Source organism: Eleutherodactylus coqui, chromosome 4 (genome assembly GCF_035609145.1).
Source record: "Eleutherodactylus coqui strain aEleCoq1 chromosome 4, aEleCoq1.hap1, whole genome shotgun sequence".
Lineage (NCBI taxonomy): Eukaryota > Metazoa > Chordata > Amphibia > Anura > Eleutherodactylidae > Eleutherodactylus > Eleutherodactylus coqui.
This window is the reverse complement of record NC_089840.1, coordinates 85,211,954-85,225,684: the sequence shown is the minus strand read 5'-3', so window position 1 is coordinate 85,225,684 and position 13,731 is coordinate 85,211,954. Positions and strand designations below refer to the sequence as shown.

General features: G+C 39.6%; 1 protein-coding gene across 1 annotated transcript in view; it reads right to left on the bottom strand.

Moving 5' to 3' along the window:
* Window positions 1–13,731, bottom strand: part of PTCHD1 (patched domain containing 1) — a 151,868-nt gene that overhangs the window by 85,133 nt on the left and 53,004 nt on the right. The gene's annotated exons all lie outside the window — the stretch shown is intronic.

Genomic DNA, 13,731 nt, shown 5'->3' with positions numbered 1-13,731 from the left:
AAACTTGATTGGGAGTGCTGATGGTTGCCATTGCAGCCTGGGCCTAATGAAGGCTCTCAGGGCAGCAATATTTTGCAGTCTATTAAACGTTGTCTATGGCAGGCCTTAAAAGGCTAAATGTTAAAAGTACAATGTACTGCAATACTGAGGTATTACAGTACATTATACAAGCAATCAAATTGCAAGTTCAAGTCCTTTATAGAAGTTTAAGGAATAAGTAAAATTAAGGTTAATACATTTTGCAAAATCACCGCTTTCACATAAAAAAAATGTTAAAATAATTAATAAAGTAAACATTGCTATCACTGCATCAATAAATGTACAAACTATAAAAATATCACGTATTGTATCCTGGGAAATCAATTCCGTGGAAAGAATAACTATGCTAGAAATTTTTTTTTGTTCACAAAAAATTGAATAAAAGGTGATTGAAAAATGAAAGTCGCATAATAGAAACTACGACTCGCCCTGCAAAAAACAAGTCCTCACACAGCACCATTGACGGAAAAACGAAAAAGTTATGATGCTCAAAATAGGGTGACAAAAAAGCAATTTTGTTTTAAAAAAAAAATTCAAAAAGAGTATTAAAGGGGTTTTCTGGGCAAAATACTATCCTGTGGACAGGTTATCAATAGTTGATTAGCTGCTGTCTGTCGCTTGGGAGCCTGAGCGATCAGCTGATTGTGTGCCTACTGACAGCACCGCAATTACATAGGGGTAGGAGCAGACGCAGCAGAAGTCTCTCCTCTGACCCTTGTGTAGTGACCGGAGCTCGTAACTGCAAACGTGGCTCTCATTGAAATCAACATGATCCGTGTCTGCAATTACAGCAGCTTGCAGTTTCAAGCGCCGTCCACTACACAGAGGTTGGAGAAGAGACTTCCACTCCAACCCCTGTGTAATTGTGGCACACAATCAGCTGATCGGTTGGGATCCCAACTGATGGACCCCAGCCGATTAACTATTGATGACTTACCCTGAGGAAACCCCTTTAAAACACAAATTGTATAAATCTGGTATTGTAATCATATTGATCCACACCATTTTATTGCACCATGAACACCGTGAAAACGAAAGCCAAATAACAATAGCACAATTGCATTTTTTTTCTATTTCACCTGACTTAAACATTCTTGAAAGTTTTTTGGTACGTTATCTGGCAAATTAAATGGTGAGATTAAAAATAAAAAGTTCTAACTATTAGAAAGCAGGGATGAAAAAATTAAAACGGCTTGAGAGTGAAAGAGTTAAATGCACGTGAAGTGCAGGGAGGTGTTCTGCGATGAAGCCAGGCACAGCACACCTTGTTGCACTGCACATGCTTGAGGAGTACAAGGCAACGGCACATTGTGAGATTTGTAGGAGGCTTGTGGTGACGTGCGGCGGAATATCAATCAAGGTTGGAGAGATGGGGTTGGACATTGGGCTGCCTTACTCGACCATATAGTGCCAATGCTGAGTTGATTTTTCACAGGTCACTAGCTGACAGTGCACATACTTTTAATTAGCTGCATCTGAAAAAAACAGGCAGGGACATGTTTTGATAGGATCCCCTTAAAGGGATTGTCCTCTGGATAGGCCATCAGAAGTTGATGGATGGGGATCCCCATCCACTAGCTGTCCAATGGCGACATGGGAGGAATTGTGGATGCTGGCTTCACATCCATTGAAATAAATGGGAGCACCGCACTGCCATTCCACTTCCTGCCTTGAACAGGTTGTCAGAGACAGGAGCAGGAAGTGGCAGTGTTGCGCTCAAATTAAATTCAATTGAAGTGAGCCCATGCCTCCACTTCTTCCCCCGTCAGCTGATGACAATGTCCAGCAAGCTCTGCTGGTCAGATGATCAGCTGAAGGATGGTGCTCCCGAGTAATGGACCCACATACAGAGGATAGGTCATCAGTTGAAACGTACTCAGACAATCCCTTTAAGCCTAGGGAGGAACCCTTTTACTGTTAGTACTCCCATGAACTGCAGGTTCTAGTGGAGTTTTACACCCTATGAAGTATTTTTTTTTACACAGGAAATACCTCAAAAGGCAAAATGCACTAATTTCAAAAGGTAGAGATAATAGCCTACAGCAGCACATGGAACAACCATAAGTGTAGAAGAATCATGGGGAATGGGGGACATATTGTAAGAGAAACTTTTGAAGAGGACAAGGATTGATATGAATGGTGGCAATCTCCATATATAGTTACAGAATGTTTGTTACATAGTATAAACAGGAGAATATAATTATATAGAAAGTTATTAAAAAGTATCCAAGAGAACAGAAGTTTCCGTTTGGAGCTTTTGCATGTGTATTTATGTACAGGTTTTGCTTGACTTGTGCTTGGAATGGAACACAGCACAAGTAGAGGACCCTGACAATACTCAACACATTTATTAATTCTTATGCTTGGACATTTCTGCTCTGCAGACACATAATAGTCATTTGTAAGGCTACTTTCACACCTGTGTTATGGCTCAGTTCAGGGTTTCAGTCTCTCTGCTCCATTTTTGGAGGAGAGAGGCAGAAGTAAAACGGAAAAAAAACAGTTCCCTTTTTTCCCTATTGATTTCAATGGAGGTTTTAAAAAATGTATAATAAACGGAAAGGCTTTCATTTGCTTCCATTCCGGGGGTTTTTTGGGACATAAAAATAACGCTGTAGACTGCACTATTCACCCTTCCAAAAAAATTGGAAACCTACAGGAGCAGAAGCAAACTGAAGCCTCTCCATTCGCTTTCTGGTCTTTTGAAACCCCATTGAAATCAATAGCGAAAAAAAAGGATTAGATTTTTTTTTTCCATTTCATTTCAGTTTCTCTCAAAAACAGAGTAGAGAGACAGAAACCCTAAACTGGCCCTAAAGCAGATGTCTAAGCAGCCTAATTTGGAGAAAATCTATTACAAAGTGTGCACGAATGCGGGATGAATGAAACTAATATGATTATATTATCATTTATGTGCACATGTCATATATTATAATGGCGGCCACCCACTAGCGTATTTACATGCTTATTTGAGGCCACAAAATCTGCACCCGCAATACGCAGCAAATAGAACCCATTGATTTCCATTGGTTGCTTCACCCGTGTTTTTTTCACGACATGCTCTATTTTGGTGCGCACTGAAGGCCTCCATCTGCCTGAACTGCGCGATTATGCAGGATTAAACAATAATACCTGGGACTACGTAGGCTGGCCTCACCCACCTGCTAATTCAGCTGACCCACCTACTAAGTCAGCTGACCCACCTACTAAGTGGGCTGCCCCACTTACTCAAACATGGCGCTGCCGGGATCAAGCCAATCTGAGTGGTTCCGGCAGCGCAAGAAAGTACAGTAAAAAGCACTGATGCGGTCGCTATAGCACGCGATTTTGCACCCTGAATAGCGCACACTCATCATACTATAGCAAGCATATATGCGCTTACCCCGGTGTGCGGCAGCCCTAAGTGCAAAATCGAATATAGTCAACATATTTGTCTGAAGATTGATATTTTGCTGCTACTAGGAAAGAGTCTGTCCTCCTTTCCATTCAGAACATGAATGAAGTCTGACTTGTATTCATGGAGGAATCAAAAGGACATCCCACTGTGTATATTGATTTTGCATTTGGATTCCCAGGTAGCTCATATCATTTTTCACAAATGAGTAATGTTAAAATATGAAGTACAGCACATACTTGTACATTTAAGTAAAAATTCTGTTACTGTTTGCATAAACATCAGCTTTAGCAGCAGGGGATTTTAAGTTTTCTAGTTTAAACTGTTAACACCATAAATCACAGCCTTGGTATTATTAACTTGCAATTGTTCTAATACCTTATTATTTTGAAACAATACATTTCCATGGAAAACTATCACCCTTTGAGAACACTGCGTATGTTCCGATGTGTATGTAGTGACCCGAAAGGTCCTACAGGGCAAGCTTCAGGTTCATAGGTCCTAGGGACCTCACTATGAGCCCTTAGGGGGACATAGGAGGTGGCCTACAGGAGAAAAACAGTATTTTTCCCTCCATAATGGGTTAAATGTGATCTGCCTAGCAACAGTGCCCCTTCTTTTTGGCTGCCTGCAGCTAATTTTTTTGCCTCCTCTCTTGAGAGAATTTATGTTACTGGAGGAAACTGGCCATATGACCCAGGAGAAAGAGAGCTCTGTTGATTGGTGGAGTGGGAAGAGTCAAGTACAACCCCAGGAAAGTGAGCTAGTGGGGGAAAGTGGAATGAGTCAGCAGAAGCAGAGCGCGGGAAAACAGGGAGGAGCAGAGGTGTAAGGAAAGGAGCAAGCAAGTGCTGGTGGAGTGCAGGAGCTGGGAGACTTGATCAGACAGAGCCCGGAGCAGGAGAGGAGTCTTTTTCAACCCTTCCAGGAGGAACCTGAGCAAGGGCAGACCCCGTGTAAGCTGCAAGAAAACCAGACACCATAACTGGGAGCCGAACTTGTCCCTGCACAGTCAGGAGTAAGTGAGTCTAGAAAAGAGCCTGCACTGTTCCCCCATGCCTCCACAATTAACCTCCTAGTTCAGCAATCCCTTCACTTTGCCCAGCAACCTCAGCCTATTCTTCAGAAGAGGGTCAAGGAATTTATGTATGTCATTTAATATGTTCAAGAAGTTGCTGGAGACTTTACTGTTTGTTACAAGAAAAGTGTGAACATTGTACGCAGTCCTCAAGTCTAAGTAAACTGTGTGCCTTCAGTTTTACTGTTACATCTATGGACTTGTCTCTTCATTTCACCACAGAAATTCATTCATTCTAAGGCACTGACGTCACAAAGAATTTACACTAATTGTTATAGCCAAAAACCCCTTTGCAATCCCGTCTGCTGCACGAGCTATCCTGGTAGACTGAGTAGCCACCACCGTGACCAGTCTAAAGTTAGCGCACCCACTCAAGCTACTCCAGCCAACTCCTGCTTGCTGCATGTACAAATTACAATATATGGTTTAAATTGGACCTGGGTTAAACACATGGGTGTGTTCTTGTACGCTTTTGCGCTCATAAGATTCACTGCTGCAAAACAGGGCAAAACCATTGATTTCAATTGTTTCATTCTCACTATCAGGATTCTAAAGTTTTTCTATGAGCGAGAAAAGATAGAGCAGGACGTGCCTTCCCGTTTTTTTATTCAATAGCGCAGAGTTTGAATAGTCAAAAATAAAAAAAAAACTGGTTCATGCGCTAATATGCTCCGTAGTGCCAAGCATATTAGTGTATGCGCCCATCTGTTTAAGCCCTCGAAGGCATTTTTGTGTACTGCTTACAATAAACATATAAAACACCTACTGTTGTTAACACTAGAGGGTCAACGAGAATAGAGACTTATACATTCTCCCAATGCACCTATTATGAAATGTCAAGCAACTTTACAAAGTGTCTTGATTTTAAAAAAATGCTACCATTTTGTCCACAGCCCTCATGCAGACGTATTTGTGTCCATGGCAAAAAAATCTGTATAGTCTGATCCTGCATTCACATAAGGTGTGGGTTAAGATGAATCGCCTGCAACTAGATTCATATTAAGTAGTATACAAAAAAGTGCTAAACAAACCAGAATATATTTTAGATTTTAGATTCTTCAAAGTAACTCTCTTTTGCTTTGATAACAACTTAGCACACTCTAGGTATTCTCTGAGTCAGCTTTTGTGAGGTAGTTGCCTGGAATAGTTTTTAATTAACAGGTATGCCTTGTCAAGAGTGTATTTGTAGAATTTCTTACTTTCTTAACCCTCTCCAATCCACTGTCTGACGTCTAAAGACATTATGATTTAAGGTTGTACAGCTCTGATGTTTGAAGACATCCATCAGGGTTCTCATACTGTACATTGCCAGCCTCTCTGCTGTCTGAGCCTATCCAACGTGTCACCTCATGCAGTACTGGCTTTAGCCAGCATATAGCGCCATTGTATAACAGCAGAAAAAGAGTAAGCCCCCTAGGAAAACCAGAATACAAATTGAATTGGAAAGGGTTAATGTGTTTGAGACCATCAGTTGTGTTGTGTAGCGGTAGGGTTGGTATATAGAACCATACAGTGTTTAGCTCTATTCAACTACTGTTCTAATCCATATTATGGTAAGAACCACTCAACTAAGTAAAGAAAAACAACAGTCCAGACATTACATTAGGACATGGACATCAGTCAATCTAGAAAATTTCAAGACCTTTCAAGACGAGAACCCTAGGAAAGGTAGACCAAGAGTTACCTCTGCTGCAGAAGAGATACCAGCCTCAGAAACTGCAAATTAATTGCCCCTCAGATTAGATTCCACATAAATGCTTCAAAGAGATCGAGTAACGGCCCATTTAGACACAACGATTATCGCTCAAAAGTCACTCAAAACACATCTTTTGAGTGATAATCGCTGTGTCCATTTACACGACAAGATTATCGCTCAAAATTCACTCAAATGGCAGTTTGGGTGACAGTTTTGAGCATTCACTTTGCATAAGTGTGTAAATAAAGGCTCATGCTGTATGCAGAAGACAAACGGGATCGCTATCTTTTGCATACAGGTGTTGTCTTCTCGGAGCGCTCAGCTAGTATACAACTGAGCGCTCCGAGCGGGGTATACAGAACACAGCTGGAGCGCTGTCTTCTTCCTACTCCGGCTGTGTTCTCTGAGCGGGATACCAGCTGAAACAACTCAGAACTCAGTGCGCCGCACTGATAATGCTCATCGTTGTCTTTCAGCATGCTGAAAGACAACGATGAATGACTTGTTAACGAAAACTGCACAATGTCCATGCAGTTAGACCCAACGATTCTGCTCAAAAGACAGCTTTGAGCGAGAATAGTTGGATCTAAATGGGCCTTAATACCCCATTTAGACACAATGGTTATCGCTCAAAATTTGCTCAACAGCCATCTTTTGAGCAAGAATCGTTGGGTCTAAACACGCAGCCATCGTGCAGTTTTCGTTAATGATTCGCTTATCATTGTCTTTCAGCTAGCTGAAGGACAATGGGGAGTCCTACCAAGACTGCGCGCTGAGTTCTCAGCGGGATACCGCTGATACTAATGTTTTAGCTAGTAACCTGCTTGGAGAACACAGCAGGAGTATGCAAAAGACAAGCGGTCCAGCTGTCTTCTGTATACCCCACTTGGAGAGCTAAGATGTATTCCAGATGAGCACTTCATGAACACAGCAGGAGTATGCAGCAGACAGTGCTCCAGCTGTCTTCTGCATACCCCGCTCAAAGCGCTCAGCTGTATACCAGCTGAGCGCTCCATGAATATAGCAGGAGTATGCAGAAGACAGCGCTCCAGCTGTTTTCTGTATAACCTGCTTGGAGTGCTCAGCTGAACACCGGCTGAGCTCTCTGAGAACACAGCAGTTCTCAGAGCTTGTAAATACACACAATGATTATCGCTCAAAAGATTGCCTTTGATCAAATTGTAAGCGATAATTGTTGCATCTAAATGTTCAGGGGAGACTGCGAGAATCAGGTCTCTATGGTCAAATTGCAGAAAAAAAGCCACTACTTAGGAACATCAACAAGAAGAAGTGAATTGCTTCTGCAAAAAAAAAAAGGAATGGACATTAGAATAGGCGGCTACTTTGAAGAATCTAAAGTATAAAACATATTCTGGTTTGTTTAACCTTTTTATTGTTTACTACTTAATTGCATATGTGTTCCTTAATCGTTTATGTCTTCTATATAAATCTATAATGTAAAAATATAATGTAACCATTATGGCTAATATGGGAATACCCATCTGTATGTGGCAGCTATAGTTACGGAAACAGTCAAGTTGACTGCCAGATTAATGCGGGTATTCCCATTTCAGCCATATTTGTGAGAGAAGGGAATAACCCTTTAATGTACTAGAACCAAGCTCATTAAATATTTATAGCATCAGAACCAAGCTCATTATATATCTCCAGTACTAGAAGCAAGCTATATATCTTTAGCACCAGAACAAAGCTTATAAAATCTACAGTCCCAGAACCAAGTACATTACAAAGTTATAGCATTATAACAAATCTTGTTAACATATCAGTAGCATATTTACGGCACCAAAACAAGCTTGCTACATATTTACAACACACCTCTATTTTATTACATATCTACAGCATCAAAACCTATATCATTACATATCTACAGCACCACATCCAAGCTTTCTAAGGCCTCTCTTATAGACTGCTCAACAAAACTCCTCTAAGACACTGCTCCCCAGGATCCCTCCCAAAGACTGCTTACTAGGGTCTCTCTCAGAGACTGCCCCTGAGGGCCTCTCTCGGAGACTGCATCCCAGTATTTCCCTTATTGCCATTTATCATAGAAGTTTCATTGTGCAGTTTACAGCAGCCCAGCCTCTTTCTACCCCTCATCTCCTCTGCTCTGCTGTTAAGGACCTTCTAACATGTCACTATAATGTCACAGAAGGTCCTGAAGCAGCTTCACTTGTTGTAATTTTGCTATGATTTATGCAAACGCGTTAAAAAGACAAGTGTATCTTAAGGCCCACCAAGGAATTCACCATCTCCCCAATGGGCTAGTCTGAGGCCGGCCATAATCCTCCGATTATACTGCCTTTCATTATACTCTACTTCTTGTCATTATACATTCAGTAGAAGTATGACTGCAGCACCAGACTGACCATAGTTTATTTATTGTGTGCTACCATGGAGACCATGGGTCTGCATTTGGGGATATAGACCCTTTTTTGTATTTTAGATGCACTGGAATGCAATTAAGAAAATTGGCTATAGATTCCTTTTCACATCAGCAACATGAATGTGCCACCATGTATGCAAGTACTGAATGAGAATTATTGGTAACATGTCATGGTAACCTGGGATCTTGATTATGGATTCTGCCATAAATGCTAAAATAATACATTTCTCAATATACTTGAATTTAGAATTCCTCAGCATTCCCATAACTACTTTGTCTGGGTCCCACATCACTTCTGGGCTTTTACACCTGCATGATTTTGTGCCATCCATAGGAATGACATATCACATGAGCAGGCCGTAGATACAATTGAATAGGTTGATCTTTATGAGTTTAACTCCTGCTTCAGTTCCATACAAACCCTGTTGCCGGAGGACAGACATGTATGCCCTTTTGCACTGAGGGGTTAAGAGGGTTCTGACCATGATTACCCGCAGTGCATAACTCAGAGTTCACAATATGTATATATATATTTTAAAGTATTTGTTTGTGATTGGAATCACTTCAGCAGGAATCCCTTTTGGAATACGTTTCTAAACATTCTGTTATTTATGCCTAAGTAAACTTATATTGTTTTTCTACATCCCACAATTGTAGCATTTCAAGTCATATTTGTTAATTATGATAATCCATCTGCTTTCAGCTGACAACATAATTACAAATTTAGCAGTTTGTTGCTCAACTTTTCCATTTACATTAATGGGAATGTTGTCTGCATTGTATAAATTGCAATTTCAGAGATTAGCAGCTGTACAGATGTTTATATTTTAAATAATAGCCAATTGCTGTAGACTCTTCAAATAATGTATTTCACTTCCAAATCACAATGTCCTTGGAACACTTTAAAAAAGATATTTATTGGCAACAGCCCTCACTGGAAGCATATTCTGAAATGGGAAGAAAAAAGTGTGATGTTTTGAAATATTATTTTATCTACATACAGCATGCACGAGGGAAAAAGAAATTAAAAACTTAGAAAAAGGACAAACTAAGACAATTATTAGGCACTGGCTCAAAAAGGGGAAGAGTATGTTAACTACTCAATGTCCGTTTTTTAGCTATTTGAACAAGTTCAAACTTGGCCACCATAGTTTAAGGAAATGATGAACAATCTAAGAGCGAATGGTCCTGTTGAAATGTAGCAAGGGAGCAAGAGTATTTTGAAGCAGATAACACTGTTTGTATTACATCAGCATGCATGTAAATACTTGGATGAGAATGCAGTAATCAACCAGAGCCAGCATGGGTTTGTAACAAAGAAGTCATGCCAGACTAATCTAATTTCCTTCTATGACAGATGCATGGATCAGGAAAATACAGTAGACATAGTATATCTTGACTTTAGTAAAGCATTTGACAAAGTATCTCCTACCATCCTTCTTGAAAAAATGACCAAATATGGAATTGACAAGGCAACTGTTAGGTAGCTGAGTGATCGTACTCAAAGATTGCTCATAAATGGTTGCACTTCCAATTGGAAGAATGTGTCAAGTGGGGTACCGCAGGGCTCTGTCCTGGGCCCAGTGTTGTTCAACAATTTTATAAATTATCTAGATAAGGGAACTTAAATAGTTTGTACTTTTATGAATCCGACAATACCATTTATGTTTATTTTTTTGCTGTGATTTTTTTTCCTTGAGTTTCAATATATTTTTTTTTTAATACTTAAAAAACTTTATTAAATTTATTTGAACTTTTTTTAGTACTTGCAATATCCTTTAAAGTAAAGCTATCTGATCATTTCTGTCTTGTATCTTTTTAAACTCCATAAAAGGTATAAGATATAGGTAGAAGATATAGAAAAGGTATAAGATCTGCCTCATTGCTTAGGCATTTCAGATGAGAGGAGGATTGTTTCAGCCTAATTTTGCATAACATTAATAAGGTATAATATAGTCTGTGAACGATGAAAAATCGGGTAAATCAATGAGCTAGATTAAATAAAGTGTCTAATACAGCTTTAAAAATATTCTCCCATGAGTGCTAATGGTATCTCCAACATCAGAAGTCCATATAGTCCTATTTAAAGCTTGCTGTAACCTACTTATGTACAAGAGAATGGTATACAGTAATTTAGAAAAATAGCTGTTAGTTAGTGTGCGTTCTCTATGGGGTAGATATCTTGAAAACCTGATAAAAAAGTATATTGTCTAGACAGGTAAACCACAGATAATTGGACAATATAATTGGGAATATGTATTAGATAGGGTTACAAAATACACTGCTTGAAAAATTAAGGAAAAACCTTCATCAGATTTCAAAGAATGAATGATTCAAGTTAAAAATGTCCTGCTCTCATCTGTGAAGAGAACAGGATACCAATGGTGGACGTGCCAATTCTGGTGTTCTCTGGCGAATGCCAATTGAGCTGCATGATGCTAGGATGTGAATATAGCTCCCACTAGAGGACATTGGGCCCTCATATCACCATTATGGACAGAAATGATGTATGTACCATAAGGGTAGACCCTGGGGCTGTTAAGGGGTCTATGGAGAGAGTAGACCCAGTGATGTTCGATTCCACCACTTTATCTACTGGGTCATTGGAACCAATACCAGTCTCCCTTTTCCAGAGGAACTAAATTATTTCAAAATAAGGGACTTGTGAAATTTATTAAGGGTTATGGAAAGAAAGTAGAAGGAAAAGCAAACAGCAGAACCTTCTTGGTCGCCAAAATCCAGGACCTTATTTTGATGTATATTACTGCCAGACCGATCCAATTTATATGCAGTATTGCTACTTTACATATTGACAATTAGAGGCTTATTATTCTGAAGTGACATAGTTAATCTATATGGTATTTGAATTTAATGTCTGCACATTTTGTGATTTGATGCTCACTGTTAAAGTATTTCATAATAAATTATTTTCGCTATTTCTGAAGATGTGTAATTATTTCATTTTCAAGCTGTAGTCTTCTGAAGGATTTAATGCTGCTAATATGGTTTCTAGAGCAGTATGATCAGTGATCATAGTACATTACAAGATGAAATGTGTCAAAGAGTGTCATTTCAAAATTCACCTGCCAAGAGATTTGGCAGCCATAGGGTTACTGAGAAGCAAACACAAGCAGCAATGCTTCCAGGTAGCAGAATTTTTCTTTTAAATAACTAAACTCCTTAGAGAAACATTTATTTCTACAATTTCATAGACTTTTCCTTAAGATTCAACTTTAAACCTTCAGTCTGTCTCATCATTTTTTACTGTGCAGTTACCTAACGCTTGGTTGCAGTCACTTTGAGCTTGGAAGATACAGACTATTGTATTACCTAATGACATTACTGACAGGAAGTCTAGAAAAAATGTCAACTCCCATGAGCATTACTTTCTGACACATATCTTGAGTTCTGATAACCTCCAGAAATACTGGTATACATATATGGGAATGGAAGCAGTTGCTCTTTCAGTAAGCTTCATTAATATTAGCAGCTAACATTACATGTAGTGTTCCTATAAAGAAAGTAAATGCACAAAAACTACACAATTTATAGCATTAAAGGAGTTGGCCATCTTATAACTAAAACGTCCAAGAAAGTGTATAGTGGGTATTTGAGCAACTTCCTTATGTATTAAGTTCACTAAAGCCCACCTCTTCACCATCCAGTCCATCAAGTCAACTTTCTGCACAGTGCGGCTGCACTGTCCTACATGCTGCCGATGGACATGTGATGTGAATCGATCCACCGATGCCTCCATGTCCCACGCTCTGTGCTTGCACCAGTTTCCTGCATGCTTGATTGAGCTGTAGTGGAAACCCAATATATATCTATATTGGGTCGGTGGGCCTTGGCAATGGACATTTATCAATTAACATTCTGTATAACATGTTTGCCTTCTGTCTTGCTACAAATATAATGTTCTTACAGTTATGCAATAGGTACTTCCGTTTATATGAAAATATCTGTTCTATAACTCTGCTGACAAGGTGAAATTTAACATGAAACCAATCTATAGATATATCTGTTTCTCCAGCTGTTTGTGCTTTTAGAAGAAGTAAAGGATTAGACAGTTAACCACACAAGTACCGCTTTTAGATACCGCAATAATTACCCCAGCAATTTTACTGGAAACGTATGCAAATAACCTGGGAGATTTATGCAATTACTAATTCATGAAATTGCCTCCAATCATTTCGGTCAATACACACGTGGGGTACGAAATAGTATCCGCCCTATCCAATCTGCTACCACTTGACGGGCAATGCCAGATGACCGGATGAAGGAAGACGCTTATCCAATAATCAAACAATACGTTGTATCTATGTAACCTTTGCCTGCCCCAAAAGGGTGGATTATGTTAACCCTATAAAAGAGGCTAAGCGCCCAAAAATAAACAGGAAGTTACTTATTCTGAACGTGTGTCAGACTGATTACTTCATGACAGTGCGCACTGTCCCATACCTTTGATCATTCAATCTGGAAGGGTGTGATCATTCCTAAATAATCAAGTCCGTGGACAAAAGCATCTCCACGACAGAGCATTCAGGTAGGAAACTAGGGCAGGTGCAAAGCATTTCAATGCAGTGTGTAGCTTGACAGTAAAAGAAAACTGTGCAGAACTAGTCAACACTATACATTAGCATGAGCCTGTTCACATCTTCTTATGGTATCTGTCCAAGGGTGCCGTTGGGTTTTCCATTTAAAACCCCTAAAACGGCACTTCTCTATGACGTGATCTGAACAGAACTTCTCTGTGCCTCTAATGATAACTTCTAAAATGGAGACCAATAGGTCTCCTTTTCACAGGTTTCTGTTCATTGCTGGCATTTTGTGTCAGAAAGAATAATGGAGTCTATTACAATATTCTTTCCGGCACAAAATGCCAGAAATGAACAGAAACTTGTCAAAATAGAGACCTGTTGGTCTTGGTTTCAGTAGTTTTTATTAATGGCAGAAATAGTTTCCATTCAGGTCCCATCCAGGAATGGAGTTTTCAGGATTAAACAGAAAAGCCCGATGGTGCCACTGGACAGAGACAATAAGCAGATGTGGATAGGCCCAAAGTTCCTCAAATAGTCACCATAGACTGTCATGGACTTTTTACGTATAAGGTAGCCAAC